This window comes from Canis lupus, chromosome 3 (genome assembly GCF_011100685.1).
Source record: "Canis lupus familiaris isolate Mischka breed German Shepherd chromosome 3, alternate assembly UU_Cfam_GSD_1.0, whole genome shotgun sequence".
Lineage (NCBI taxonomy): Eukaryota > Metazoa > Chordata > Mammalia > Carnivora > Canidae > Canis > Canis lupus.
Window position 1 is genome coordinate 45,475,463 of NC_049224.1, and position 15,715 is coordinate 45,491,177.

General features: G+C 37.5%; 1 long non-coding RNA gene across 2 annotated transcripts in view; it reads right to left on the bottom strand.

Annotated features, from left to right (window-relative positions):
• Nucleotides 1-241: 241 nt before the first annotated feature.
• The window catches only part of LOC102155852, a 123,677-nt gene continuing 108,203 nt past the window's right edge, over nt 242-15,715 (bottom strand). For both annotated transcript variants that reach the window (XR_005357010.1, XR_005357011.1), the window contains 2 exons: nt 12,039-12,086; nt 242-607 (listed from right to left, as the gene is read on the bottom strand). This is a non-coding gene — a long non-coding RNA (uncharacterized LOC102155852). The remainder of the gene's footprint in view (nt 608-12,038; nt 12,087-15,715) is intronic.

Sequence of the window (15,715 nt, forward strand, 5' to 3'; positions counted from 1 at the left end):
ATTTAGTAGATGCTCCATAAAATCCCCTTTATTCATTGAGTAATAAATATTCAAGAAAATAAACCTTTTAGAAGGACACTCTTGTTACTTCGTTCTTTTTTTCTTAAGATTATATTTATTTATTCATGAGAGACACAGAGAGAGAGGCAGAGACATAGGCAGAGGGAGAAGTAGGCTCCCCATAGGGAGCCTGATGTGGGACTGGATCCCAGGATCCTGGGATCACATCCTGAGCCAAAGGCAGACGCTCAACCACTGAGCTACCCAGATGCTACCCTGTTATGTCATTCTTGTATGGAAACTTTGAATGATCTAATGCTTCAAACTGTCACTCCCATAACTATTTTCAGAAGCATTCATGCCTTGTGGAAAAGGTGCAAACATAGTCCATAATTTCCTATAAACAAGACATTTTATTAAATAAACACACAGTTTTAAAGCAAGATCCAAATCTAAAAAGATTTGGAAAAATCTTGTTATGGTAGGCTCTGTTCTTCAAATTCTTACTGTGTAAGTGAAAGCAGAGTCCGAGGCTGGTTGTAATGGGAAACATGGTCCAGAACTGTAGCTCAAAGACACTTAGGTGATATTAGAAGTCATCTTAATTCTGAAAGCAAAGAAAAAAATAATAATCCAGTCAAGTATCGGGCAAGGTGAGGGGAGGCATGCGGGCAAAGGACCCAGAGCGACCTTCTCCAGGTCCACAGGGAGAGAATCCGTAATTGTTTTTATGGCTAAAGCTTGATTGAGACCTATTTTAAACCTCGTCTTTTCTGCTTTGGCCTTCTCTTCAAGGAAGACAAATGTCCTTGAAAAGGAGTCTTAAAAATATGATTCACAGACTTGGGAAGAATGACAGGATGCAGACAGCCTAGAGCAGTGTCTTTCCCCAGAGGAGTTCACATTTCCTTCCTCTTAATCTGAGTGAACCATTAAAAAGTTAGTTAGTTCCCTGGAGGCCCTTCCCAAGGAATCTCCTAAAAGGAAAATACCCTGCACTGGTAAGGTAATTTACCTAGGCAGGCTTTAAAAAGTGAAGTTCCAGTTCAGAGATAACCAATGACTTCACAGGGGCTGTTGTCTTGCATCTTTTCAGGATTCTCCCCGAAGTTAGGTAGCAGACCAGAGGTGGGCAGAACAAATACACAACTACTCTTGTGAACACTTTGTTTCTTTATTCTCATAAGCAGTGAAGTCCCAAATAGGACACTTTCGTTGCTGTTAAGATGTCAAAGTGGAAACACGCGATCAATTGATTATTCCTGAAAATAGGCTTCTGGTGAAGCCAACCACATAGGGTTTCTATTCTGAGAATGTTTTTAATTATTTTATCTAGTGGGAAAACTCTTTGCTCAGGGAGAGGGATGTGGGAGGGGAGCAGAATTCTGTGTTCAGGACCTTAGGGAGTGCTGTGGTAACTCAGTGTCTAAGGTCTTCGGGAAGCCGGATTTAAGAGTTGATTCCCTTTTATGGCAAAATCCCTTATGAATTTGCCTTTTTAAAGTCCACTGGAAAGGGAGCATGGCTATGGGGAGCTGTGAATATTTGCAAAGCAGCTTGGTTTCCCATCCCTGGCAATTCTGTCTCCTCTCCCCCCACCCTGTCAAGGCTCTTACCCCCTTTTTGAGTAAATGATAGAGCAGGAAAGAATGAATGAGGACTTTGGAGCATATCAATTCCTAGCAACCAACTAATTTCTTTGCTAACGTTTTGTAGGTGACAGATACGGAGTTGACCACTGCGTGACATTTATTAGGCATTTCTGTAAGTCGTAGATCCAGACTCACATAAGAAGGAATTTTACTGATGGCCGTGAGAACTCAGTCCCTGTGGTATTGCTCAAATAGTATCAGGACACGCATTCAACGTTTACACACTCTTTCGGCTGATTACTTTAAAGTTCTCTCTGCAGAAAATGGAGAGGAACTATAAACAGTAATGTAAAGAAATTAAAACACTGATGCTGGCCCATGTAAGTCAGATTTACTGACATACCAAAAACACAGACTAATCGGGGAGGAGGCTGGGCAAGAGAAGAAAGCATGTTCTCATACTTCCATTTTCTGAAACTAGGAAGGACTGGAGTCTGAAACGCTGTCGGATTAAAACAACAACCACAACAAACAGGATCTTGTTTTCCTCAAGGTGCTTAAAGTTTCTGAGCTATAGGCCTGGGTTCTGCTACTCTACTTTATTAAAAACCAAATCAGGCAAGTAAAATGTTTTGGGAATGCTGAGATTTGCATCTTTCTAATTGAAGCAAACCCTTTAGTAGGTGAAACAGAAGGAAAATGGTGGGAAAATGGAAGTTTCTATTTATCAAATAGTCACATCTAAATTATCTGATTATAACCCAAAATTAGGAGCGATATTTTAAAGCTACCCTTGTATTGCCTAATTTGACATTAAAAAAAATAGGAAAACCACCCCCTTTTGATAACTAATTTGTCCCATTATTTCTTGTTCTATGAACTATGAAAAAGAGCTAAGAAAAATCTCTCTCCTTTTGTTTTTTTCTTTTCATAAAACTCAATTTGCAGGCCTGCATATATTATTCACATTTTTCTTGTGTGCTTCCTTCTGTATTTTTTGGCTGCACTGGTGGAATTTCTGTGATAAGAGGACCACCAATCCAGTGTGCATGGTGTGGGGTTGGCCACAGTTGAGTGGGCCCCACTGGGGCTCTGAGGGAGAGGGCCAGGAATTCACAGGGCTTGATTACTGCGAGAGCTTATTCTGCTTTTAAGTTAACTATGCTCTTCCTGGTAAATCAGCCCCTAAACCTTGGAGTCTTAACACCAACTCAATGATTGAGCAGACTTTCTGTAAAAAAAAGAAGCCCTGGCCATTTGTACATGACATTTCTCTAAGCTCGCTTGCAAGTGAAATGACAAAGATTCAAGGGGAAGCAAGGTTCATTATGTGAACTACATTTAGGGCTTTGACAAATTTCAAATCAGCTATAGTGAAACACGCAAACACGAGTAAAAGTGTCTTCATTCATAAAGGATGACCACTTTGAGTTTAAAGCTTTTCATTTTGTGCTAATGTCTGTCCACCATGAATATTTTCTTAAAAAAAAAAAAAAAGAAAAAAAAAGACGTCAGGATTCTTTCAATTCTGATTTTTAAAATGTCCTATTTGTGATCCAACTTAATTTAGTAACTATTTATGGACCACATAAGCCATTAAATTGTTGGGTACAATTACATAGTAGTGGTACTATGAGGATAAAAAAGATAATATTGGTGTTTAGTCAAATGGCTCTAAAAGTTAGTAACCGATATTGTATTCTTCCTTTAATATAGTTATAAGTATTTCCTTCTTGGTAGATTTCATTTCATTACTGTGACTGGTTTTTTATCTCTCATTTCCTTGCCCTTGGATATGTGAGTTTGTCATATGACTAAAGCCAAAGAGTCTATTTGCTTGTCCTTTGACTTAGGGTTACTCATGCGGGGCTCAATCTCAAGACCATGAATTCATGACCTGAGCCAAAACCAAAAGTACAACGCAACTGCCTGAGCCACCCAGGACCCCCAAAGCCACAGCATTTTAGAGTAGTTTGTTGTACAGCAGTAGTTATCTGATACAATACAATTCAATTGTTCATTCACTAATTCATCCTCAAACATCAGTTGGATACCTAACAGGCCTCATATTCTGTGGCCACAGCCTGAGATACACAGTACAAACTTCCAGTGGAGAGAGATAAATGGAGCAGTAAATGAAATAGACATGCAAAGTGCTGACATAAAAGCATGCATGATGTGCTGTGGTGAATCCTTAATAGAGTGCCATACCAAAAGCATTCTGGAAGAGAAAGGATAGAGCCTAGAAAAATTGTAAAGAGTATGGAGGGATTAAGAAGACTAACTAATGTTGGATTTTGAAAGGGAGAAGTACAGAAAGGCTTTCTAGGCACAGAAAGCCAAACAGCATTTGCGAATGTCCCATTGAAGATAAAAGAGCCGGGTGCCTTGAGAGCAAAGCAAGAAATTAACCATAGGCAGGAAATGTGCCTCACATTTTCTTAAATTCCACATGGTTCTAGCATAGGGAAGTCAGCTATGCTTCAAGAATGGCTTGGCAGTATTATTGGTCACTGTCTTGAGTGGAACCTAGAGATAATGTTTAAAGAGAGTCCCTTAACATTGCTCAGCTCTATCTAAATTCAGACCTAACTTCTTGAGAATGTCAGACTAACACAGGAAGCCTTTTGATTACTTGTGGTGTTTTTCTCTTCACTTCCTGCTTTAATCTTATAGCACAGGGACCAAACTATTCTAAAGGGAACTACATCCTTGGTATTTTTGGCATGTCTCTTACCAGGAAACTGGTGGAAGTGTCAGAGCTACCCTTTTCAAGAGATTTCCACTTCAACCAAGGGGGGTTGCATCCACTTCCTAACCATTCAAAGCTTTAGCCATTTGTGGTTTACTCATGTTCTCTAGCATGAAGACTTGTTGAGAAAAAAGTCAGGAAGTCCTTAAAGATCCCACAATCATGTTTTCCTAACTGTCAAGTTATGACCCTGCCATTTGTATGAAAGGGTTGTAGAAGTAGAGAGATATAGAAAATTAGTATATCCTGATTGGAAGGATACTTTGAGGTCATTTATGCCTAGTGCTCCCCATTTACCAAGTTAGAAGGGGCTGGAAAAAAATTGGGTCAAGGTCTTATTAATTAAAGACAAAATTAGTTCTCAGGCTACTTACTTGGTACCACACCCGGTTGCATTCTTGACTTATATACTGCTCATATTTTCTAGAATTCTAAACTTGAACTAGAGACCACGCTTCTAAAGAGAGAAACAAAAATGTTTCCAGTGTCTTGAAACAAGAAAGAACAAGTCAAAAGAGAAAATGGTATCAAGAATTTGAAACAGAGCTGAAAGAAAGTGCTTGGCAGGTATGGTGACTATTTTATAGTGCTAAAACTATTCGTAAACTTAAGAGGCATGTGTAGGCAGTAAGAAAAGGGCCAAGAAAGGAAGAGGAGGAAAGAAGACACTACATCTTTAAATTAAATTGAATGTTCTGTGACTTTAAATGAAAGCTCTTCTGTTGTTGGGCAAATAAATTTAAACCACTTAACATGGCAGAGAAGGTCAGGCAAGCTTATTATAGTGATCATAGCGTTACAGCTATTGCGATTGACCGCTGCTCTCTGGAATCACCAATAATCAGAGACCGCAAGCTGTGTTTGCAGAGAAAGGTCATCATTCATTTTTTTCAAAGCATTAATATCTTTTGTTTGTTTGGCTCAACATGAAACAGGAATCGATAGAGGTAATTCACAGAGCAATTAGCCCCTCATCTGTCAAACGGCATCTGGGTGTATTTAACAAAAAGACCTTTGGAAAGGTTTAAAAAGGAAGAAAGTGCCTGTACGATCAACAATTTATATTTTCTACATGACATGTTGTGTATGTATCTGTGAAAAGGGGGGCCTTGGGACTAAGAAAATATACATAAAGCATGCTATAAATCTACACTTCAATGTTATGGTGTCTCAGTGTAGAGATACACCAAAAAAAAAAAAAAAAAAAAAGCTCGGATTACATTCTTGCCTGGTTCCCATGAAGACAGTACATAGCGTTTGGGGTCTTTCTATCATGGACGGTCACAGTCCTAGAACGTAGATTTCTCATAAAAGAAGACCTCAAGGGAAAACTTATTATGGGCAATGTAACAAATTGGAGAGGTTCGACCATCAGGAACAAATGCCCACTTTTGGTATCAGAGCTTACTTTTGTGCTGGGCTAGAGGTCTCCTTCTCCTGAGACTGTCCAAGGCCATGCTGTGTGACTCACTGCATGGACACATCTCCCACTCAGCCCAACACTAGCCACACCACTCTTAAGTTGCCCCTGTCTTCACATCTAGTTTATTTGTATTAAAATAAGAAGTGAAAAAGTGAAATGCAAGATTAATATAAAAGAGTCTAGAACTTAAAAAAAAATGAATTCTGTTCTGGATCTATATTTCTTTACTGAATTTCAAATGTATGTACTATGAGATTTGTAGAGTTAGTATCAAAGAGGTATAGGCTTTAAAAAAATCATCTTAGGGACTTGTCTACACATTTACATAAATGCTATTACTCTCAGCAGGACCAGATGTATTTCAGGAATGTGGTATTTTCTTTTAAATTTTCTGGCTCAAAAAAAAATTTCTGGCTCTTCTTATTTTTTCTTGACTTTTCTTTCTGTCTTTTTCTTTTCTTTTTTTTTTTTCCTGCCCTCACTCCACTTTTTAAAAAATTTTGGTCTTTACTCAGTCCATAAGATCATGGCCAAAAAAGAAGTCATGAGGTAAAAAAGGAAGTCACAAAAATTTTGCTTATTTTGTGACTTGAGATAACACATTTTTCGGTTTAGATTTTAGCTTCATTCTGAATATCCAAACATTTTAACAGGTTGCCTGTCCATCTCTAAGGCTTTTTCAGATTAATTACGAATGTCTTATCTGGAAATTATGTTATATAGTTAAGTGAAAAGCAAGAGACTCCACTGAACTCTGAGTATAATAATGACTGTAAAAAAATACCATAGCAAAGATAGAAAGGAAGCAATTCTTAACTAATGCTTTTGGGTGGAGGTCATTTTTATTTAACTTGAAATTTCGATATTTTCAAAATTTTGTATCATAAACACAATACTATTTTAATCGGAAAAAGTAAAGCATTACTTACACTTAATACAGTAACACAAACAAGGCAATCATGTCTTTGCAAAGCCGTTATGTTCCATACTGACCTCAGATAACCAGAATTTTACTTTTTGTAAACACTGTCAAGCACTCTTATAGAATTTGTTTCATGGCTAGAACTAATATGAGTTCTTAGAGCCTCAAGAAATTGTACAGAGCATGTACAAGTCCAATCACTACAAGATTGAAGTTGAGGGCAGTGTAGCTCGTGGCACATCTACATTTCTCAAATAATGAAATCCTGTTATAAAAGAATTTCATTGTCAAGTACTTGAGTACATCTTATTTTCCTGGCTGTGGAATTTAATTCTGGAGGCATTGTGACACAGTGTTTCCTTCCTCCTACCTCCCAACTTTTTGTTATTTTTTCTGTTCATGTGAGCTATGTTAGAAGTTTCCATACATTCAATACACGGCTTCCTTTAATTAGAAAGGTTCTCTGTAACTCATAGATACTGGCTAATAATCATTTTCCACACTTCCAGTTACTAAAACAAACATCACAGTCAGCAGTTGCCTAGGGTCTATTTTGCTCTCATGTAAATACTATATTACACTTCAACAATAATCCAAATCATTCCACTGTCCAAATGGTTATTCACAAGCAGAGGTCATTATTTCCTTGTTAGACTATGTTAAGGGTGGGTCTGGCTTCCATGGGCTTTGCACATTCTTCTGATTTGTAAATCAAACCTGAGTTAGAAAGATGGACTGCCACCTCCTCCTGGCTCTGCTTAGTGTCACAGGGGTACAGTTCATCAGACAAACACCTCATAAGCATCAGTTCTGGCTGCCTTCCAGGGAAAACCATGTCATGCCATTGAATAACACTTAGGACCCAATCTTTCATCCTCCTCCTCCATAACTAAATAAATTGGGTAAAGGTCTTGCCCTGTCTCAAGATAACAAGAAGTTTAAAGAACTTACTAGTGTTTCATGTTGCAGACACTAAGCTTTAGAGAAGTGAACAAAAACAAGATGGCGGCTTTCCTGAAGTTCAAAGGCAGCTCTGATAGCAAATGAATACTGATGGGCACAAATAATATTGCTAAAAGAAACAGGGAAGGGGATCTGGACTGAGGGAGAAAAGAGAATGAGCCTGGACTTTTCTAATGCTCTCCTACTCAAAACCTAATCATCTAGGGCCAGAGCTGCAAACTTTTTCTCTAGAAGACCAGATGGTAAATAGGGGTTTGCTTTAGGGGTTATATCATGTCTGTAGCAGTTACTCGGTTGGCTTTTGTTGTGTGGAACCGCCACTGAGATATGCAAACAGATGAGTATTGTCCATGTTTCAATAAAACTTTATTATGGGGACACCTGGGTGGCTCAGCAGTTGAGCATCTGTCTTGGGCTCAGGTCGTGATCCCAGGATCCAGGATCAATTCCCACATCCAACTCCCTGTGGGGAGCCTGCTTTTCCTTCTGCCTATGTATCTTCTCTCTCTGTGTGTCTCTCATGAATAAATAAATAAATCTTTAAAAAATTAAACTTTATTATGGACAGTGAAATATGAATTTCCTATAATTTTTATGTGCCAGAAAATATCATTCTTCTTTAGATTTTTTTCCAACTACTTCAAATGCAAAAATTAAACCAAATTAAGCATTCTTGGCTCACAAGGGATAGAAAAGCAGCTATTGGATTGGAATTGGCCTTTGGGTCATAGTTTGCCTACACCTTGTTCTAGAATTCAAACTCCTACTACACGTTAGTGAATCGAAACTTACAAAATGACAGGTCAACTGCCTACCCTCTGTTCTAGAGTTCAAAGTTTTAGTTCAAGTTTGTGAGTCAGCTCTTACAGAATGATAGGTAGACTTGTTTACCATTTAACTATCATCTCCTGTGAGGAAGGGTGTTTTTCTTTAACTTGAATCTTATTTTTTGTTATTTCAGAAAAAGCTCATTAAACTTTTAAAAATCACTGAATTTAGAAGAGGATCTTAATTATTATTGGGGTTGGAGTGGGATGGGGGATATGTAGAACCAAACCAAGCTGTGTAAAATCATGTCTTTCTTTGGTGACAAAGGAAAGTGTTCCCCTTCTGATATAAGTGAAAGCAAATCAGAGTGCAAAAGTCTACATTTATCTGTATATGTATTTTATATAACAGAAAGATATAAATTAAAATGTCAGCATTATGGGGCAGTGGGGCTAATACTTCATGTTTTTTTTTTTCTACTTTCTAAATATTTCATAAAGTGTATACTGCTTTTATAAATAGAAAATACTACAACATTATAAGAATATCCTTTACTTCCAACTTTTAAAGTATTTCTATGGACAGATCTCTGCCCCACTACAGCAATCTTGGATGAAGAATCATGAAATATGCTGCAAGATCCATTGACTGCTGTACAGCTTTGTGATAGCATTGAAGATAACCTCCAAGGAGCTCATAAAAATAATTACCTGAAAGTTAGACAAATTCAGCATTTTTGTGACATGCAAATAAAGAAAAAGAAGAAGAAACATGAGATAACACAAGAAAGATTTCATAAAAGGGACAGAGATAACTATATGTAAGAAGGAATAATGGATGTTACTAAGTTCTGTAAAATTTTGGCAGGTCAATAGAACTGAATGAGAGAGAGCCAACAAACCTCCCTCACTTGTTATTCAAAAGAGGAACAAAGCACTAATTACTCTCTGGCATTAAAATCTTATTTATATTTATGACCAAAACTTTCTTAAAAGCTTGTCTTCCTTTTCATTTGTAAGTTTCCTGAAAAAAAAAAAAAAAAAAAGTGGCCAAGGCCAATTAAACTCTCATTCATGGGGACAATGAAATAGAGATTCTTCCTGGCATCATTTAGAGCAGTTTTATTTCAACTTTTTGAATAAAGTGGATCTCAATCCACAGCTCAACACATGACTCCTACCTCTGTATTTATTCCTATTACATTCTAGACACCACCAGAAAGAGGTTAATGTAGTTTGATTTCTCTTTATTTTTTTTATTTTATTTTTTATATTTTTTCCTTTTATTTTTTAATTTTTATTTATTTATGATAGTCACAGAGAGAGAGAGACAGAGACAGAGACAGAGACACAGGCAGAGGGAGAAGCAGGCTCCATGCACCGGGAGCCCGACGTGGGATTCGATCCTGGGTCTCCAGGATCACGCCCTGGGTCAAAGGCAGGCCAAACCGCTGCGCCACCCAGGGATCCCTGATTTCTCTTTATTAAAAAAAAAAATTAAAGAGACTGTGAAAGCATCTCTGAAAAAAGTATTATTTTAAAGGTTTATTATTAGTGACTGATTTTAAATGACCAAGTTTTTTGTTTTTTAATTCATGAGAGACACAAAGAGAGAGTCAGAGACATAGGCAGAAGGAGAAGCAGGCTCTCTGTGGGAGAGCAGGACTCCATCCCAGGACCCCGGGATCCTGACCTGAGCTGAAGGCAGATGCTCAACTACTGAGCCATCCAGGCATCCCAATGGCCAAGCTTCAAAACAGCTTTATTTATGTCCTCAATGATTGGAGGACAAGCAGGAATATGAGAATAAAAGAACTAGTGGCTTCTCACACCTAAAATAAAGGCATTTTGGCCAAAAAGCTTGAGATTTAATTGTTAGATTTGACATCAAAAATTTTTGACTGAAAATACCAATAGAAATATATCTGAGAGAGATATTGAGTGTCTCTGCTTCTCTCTCTTTTTCTGCTTCTGTCCCATAGAAACCTAGTTCCCAAGTAATCTACTTGACTGACGGAATTGCAAGGGAGAAGAAATTATAGCTGTAGGACCCAACTACTTTACTTCACCTTATCAAATGCACTCACCAATTTATGTTCTTAGCACTTTTCCACAGTCTGACAAGAGTCAGGACTATTCTGGGGCTCTTGTCTCTGGGGATGGTGAGGACATTCTATCTTGACAACTCCAATCCAGCCACCAGGCACCACCCACAGGCCACTGATAGCTTTTCAACTTGTTCTAGGTGAGGAGGAAGCATGCAGACTTCAGTTGTCACCACTCCGTATTATAACTCATAAATTTACCTTCACATTCAAAACTCAACTCAAAAAGATTCAGCTTTTCATTATAAACTGCTGATTGAACGCTTGTAATAAATTATTGTCATGGATTCTATGGGTGTGGGGGTGCTGCTCTGATTTTTGATGGGGACTTCACTAAGTGCAGGAAGTTGCCTGTAAGTGGAGACTTGTACAGAAAACGTACTTAAGAGATTGGTATCATAGCTGCTCAGAAAGAGTCACAGAAGGCTTTGGGAAGGACTCAAATGGAGATTGAGATTTAAAGGATTGGTAAATCTGAGTGGGTACAGAGAGGAGGAGGGGCAAAAGAAAGTAATGACTCATGTTACTAACCCATGTATGGTGCCCCAGAGCCTGTGTTGGTTGCTGTACACACACTCTCTCTTGCTTCTCATCAGGAAACTGAGGCTGAGAGAAAGTAGAGTTCTCCTAAGATTGGACAGCTAAGAAATATGGAGGAATTGATTTAAGCTCAGATCTGCCTCTTTCTGAAGCTTATGTCTTTTTCAATGCAGTGAACTCTATCAAGGATGTTTTTTGGAAAACAGATTGAGAGGAGCAAGAGTAAGGAGGATGAATACACAAGAGCTTCAGGATAGGTAGATCTTCCTTCCTAGAAACAGTGGTTGGGATGAAGCAACCAATCAAAAAAAAAAAATTTTTTTTCTTTCTAGGAAGAGCAGAATTGAAATGACAAGGAGATGAGATTTACTTCCTGATTGCAAAAGTATTCCATGTTAGTAGTAGAAAATTAGGCAATTATGTAAAGAATCATTAGTATAAAATCAACCAGGGCTAGCTAACTGTTTCTGTTCTAACATATTGTTTTCCGGTCTTTTTTTTCCTTCAAATACATACATGTATTTATATATTAGAGTTTTTATAAAGTTAGAATTTGGTTTTCATATTTTTATAATCTGATATCTGAGTTAATAACATATCACAACCATATTGCATCTCATGTTCTCTTTGAAAACATATTTTTAATATATTGAAATATCTGATATGCATGGATTGCCATATTTTATTAAACTCCTATCATTAAACATTGAAGTTATTTCTAGTTTTTCTAGCTTTTTAATTCAAAATGATGTCAAAATTTTCATGTCAATCATTTTGTTCATTTCTGATTTTTCTTTTAGAAATAATTTCTAAACAAAAAATTCAGCTTATCTGATTTCTAAGGTTATAGAAAACTGAAATCTATACTTAAATCTTATACCATTTTAGAAACTGAAGTTCAAGGCAGACTCTTGATAGAATAAACCAAAACCCTAGCAGAAGCTTGACCCAATCATCACAATCATTATCATTACCATCCTCCTCCTCCTTCTCTTCTTTTTCTTCCTTCTCCTTGTTAGCATCTGGAAGAGAGAGAGATTGAAGAGATTAAGGAAGGAGGCAGAGGGGAAAAAGAATACAGAAAAAGAAAATTAGTTTTCCTTTCTTTGGGGCAGATGCATTTTTTCCAAGTAAATGGCATTTTTTTTTTTTTTTTTAAGAGTAAACTCTCTAGTGTTCTTGGGAGTGGAGGGAAGCACGCATTTCAGTCTTTGTCAAAGTAGATATTGGCTTTTAATATCCAGTAACATTCAGAGGTGGTGCATCTACATCACTGCCGATGCATTTCCTCATTCGGACACCACCCAGTGGATAAAATCACCAGGTTTTGATTCTCGCTGCTCAATTTAACAGTTCTGAGACTTTGAACAAGGCCTTTAATTTCTCTGAACCTCAACTTCCACAGGAGTAGAGGATAATAAAGGGAATGTTTGGATCACAATGGTTAAATTAGATCCTGTATCATCAGCCAACCACATATACTAGCTCCTTTCTCCCTTTCCTCTACACTTTTCCTTTCCCAGAGGGCAAGAAAGCTCTTATTATTCTAAGAGATTTTTTTCAGTTTCAAAAGCTGTGTTCAATCATTCCACAAAGTTCTGAGTCTCTGGGCACTGAGGATTCAAAGGCATTACCCATTCCCTTACGGGGACAGTCCAGCAAACAAGACAGGGAGGGTGACATAGAAATGAGCTAAGATTTCCAAGGGAGAGAATTTGGCACAGAGTTGTGTGTGTCCTCAAATAAGGAAGGGTCAAATCTATGTGAGGAGAGGGGTGCCAGACAAATTATCATTGAGATGAGTCTTACAAGATAAGTGTATGCTTGCCTGGCAAGGGAAGGAAAGAGAACATCCCTGGCATGGTTAATGCTTGATCCAGGGGTGGCGGGGAGGGATTGGAGGTTGGCATAAGAGTCCTTAACAGAAGCTAAAAGTTATTCAAATGGCACTTCCTCTGTAGAGCCCTGTCTGGTCTCTTATACAGGAAACCCTCCCTACCTCCTTAGCACTTTATTTGTACCACATCTGTGGATTTCTTTGACATTTACTACTTCCTGCTTTGCATTAGAGCTATTTGTGGACTTATTTTACTTTCATACACACTAGAGAAACAGGGAACTGTTTTATCCTGGTATTCCCTACAGTGCCTTCAACTTAAAATTATATATACATATACATGTATGTGTACATACATATACATATATAAAATATATACATATACTATATATAAATATATGTAATATATAGAGACTGGTCTTTCTGTTGCTTATATTAAATTATTAGTCAAGTCAGAAGGCAAATATATATATAAATATATATAAATATATAATATAAATATAAATATGTATTATATGTAATATATATTATAATTATAAATATATATAATATATTATATTATATTATATATAAACATATTATATATATATATATATATATATATATATATATATATATATATATTTAAAGGATGAAGGCCAAGCTACTATCTTTCACATTCATTCACTTTATCATGGTGGGGTTCTTGAGCTTTTTATTTATGGACTTACTATCAGTGAAAAGAGTTTTGTCTTTTAAGCATTGATAGACATACAACACTTTCTACTTGACCAATGAAAACAACTGAACAGGTTTTGCTCTGATGCCATTGATTCTTCTAGAATAGAGAAATAGTGCCATCTCCTTTCTTATTGCCCACCCAACTTGGAATATCTCAGGCAGAGATGGGGACTTGACAAGGAACCCCCAGAAAACTGATTTGCTAAGTTCCCAGTAAAGATGGAGAGTTGCTGGGATCCTGGGCCAGATGGGGGTGGGGGGCCAATTCAGGGACTTTTTTTCCTTCAATATTCCAGGTTTGGAACTCTTTTAATCAACTAATGGACTATTCTAGTTGGCTCCAAGTCAAACCTGCCAAGAAGACTGTTAATATTCACCTCATTAACTTGATTATTATGGGTAGTAATAGAAGTAATACTATATTACAATAATATCATTCATAATGGCTTCTGTTTATCGAGCATTAGGCCAGGCACTTTCTAAACACTTTGTCAATACTAACTAGATTCATATCTGAAGCCATGCAATGACTTGGTTGCTATTAGCATCCTCATTGAGTAGATGATGAAACTGAGTCATAGAAAGCATAAGTATTTGTAACTTGCCCAAGAATCATCTGGTAAGTGGCGACCTTGAATTTGAGCCAAGAGCAATTTGCTAAGGAGTCTGAGCTTTTATCCTCTGTTCAGTTTCATCGACCCACCTGCTGGAGGAAATATTTTCTGTATCTTACAAATAAGGTGTAGAGACTTTAAGCTACTTCCCCAAGTCCACATGTTGGAAATGGTAGAGCCAGGATTTGGAGTCCAGTCCAGCCAACTCCAAAGCCTGAATCTGGGACTCTATGCTTTCCATTCAAGGTTTGTAATACATCTGCTTATAACTGCATGGTATCTTCTTTTACCTATAGGCTTTATCAGGCGATGGTTTCCTATGATGAAAGAGAAATGAAAATAGGATGGATCATGACCCTAGTATAGTAGTCATTGAGGTCAATTGAAATCATATTTGATATCCCTGTGAGTAAATTAATTTCAGGATATTTAAGGTCCTATGAGTGTTTCCTGTATGATCTGTCATCTGAAGATGACTTACCCTCTTTGTTTTGCAGTGAAAACTGTAGTCACTTTACTACATTTTGTTATAGGCCAGGCTTCAGGCTATGGTTTAAGACAAAAGGTGTCAAGAATCCAGGTCAAAGAGGGGTACTTGGGTGGCTCAGTCAGATAAGCATGGGACTCTTGAGCTCAGGTCATGATCTCAGGGCTGTGAGATGGAGCCCACCCCCTCTTCATGGCTCTGTGCTGAGCATGGGGCCTGCTTGAGATTTTCATTCTCTCTCTCTCTGTGCCTCTCCTCCTCCCCCACATGTGCATTCTCTCTTTCTCTCTTTAAAAAAAGAAAGAAAGAAAGAAACCATATCAAAGAGTCAAAAGGAAGTATTTCAGAGGGATAAAAGATACAAGGCACAGTACCTCAAGATCAAGTTCACCCTTTGAAATACTGAACTGATATAAACCAAAGATTAGGGAAGACAAAAATGTTTTCATGCCCAGAATCAAGGTCTGTCTGGGTGCCTGAACGCAAAGGCCAAAGCAAGTAAACCCTTCATGTGGGTTTGGTGGACAAGTGGGGATGAAGGCTGCTCTAGACTGAGTTAAGTAGGAAATATATATAATAAATAAAAGTAGTTGGCTGATTGATATTAGTGTAATTTGTTGTTTGTGAAGTCTTAAATGGGAAACCCCCTGTTCTTTCTCATTGGGGTTGTGTTTATACCCCATCAAATCTGTGGGGTCAGAAGATGGACTAATAAATTTGATCACCACAACAAAATCATGCTAATTAACCTGAAATATCTATCTTATGTGTTTCTTTCTTCTGATAATATACAATAAAATTGCCAGCTTGGGATTTGATTCCCTGAAGTACCAAAAGAGACCTCACAGAAAGCATAAAGCAAGCTGTGATTTCTTATCTATTCTGAGGGTGAAATCGGTGATATGTGTTTATTTATAGTTGGTGCCTACAATTGTCCCCCTTAAATGAAATCTGACAATTGGAAGTGGCTACAAGAAATGGCAGTGAGTGCTT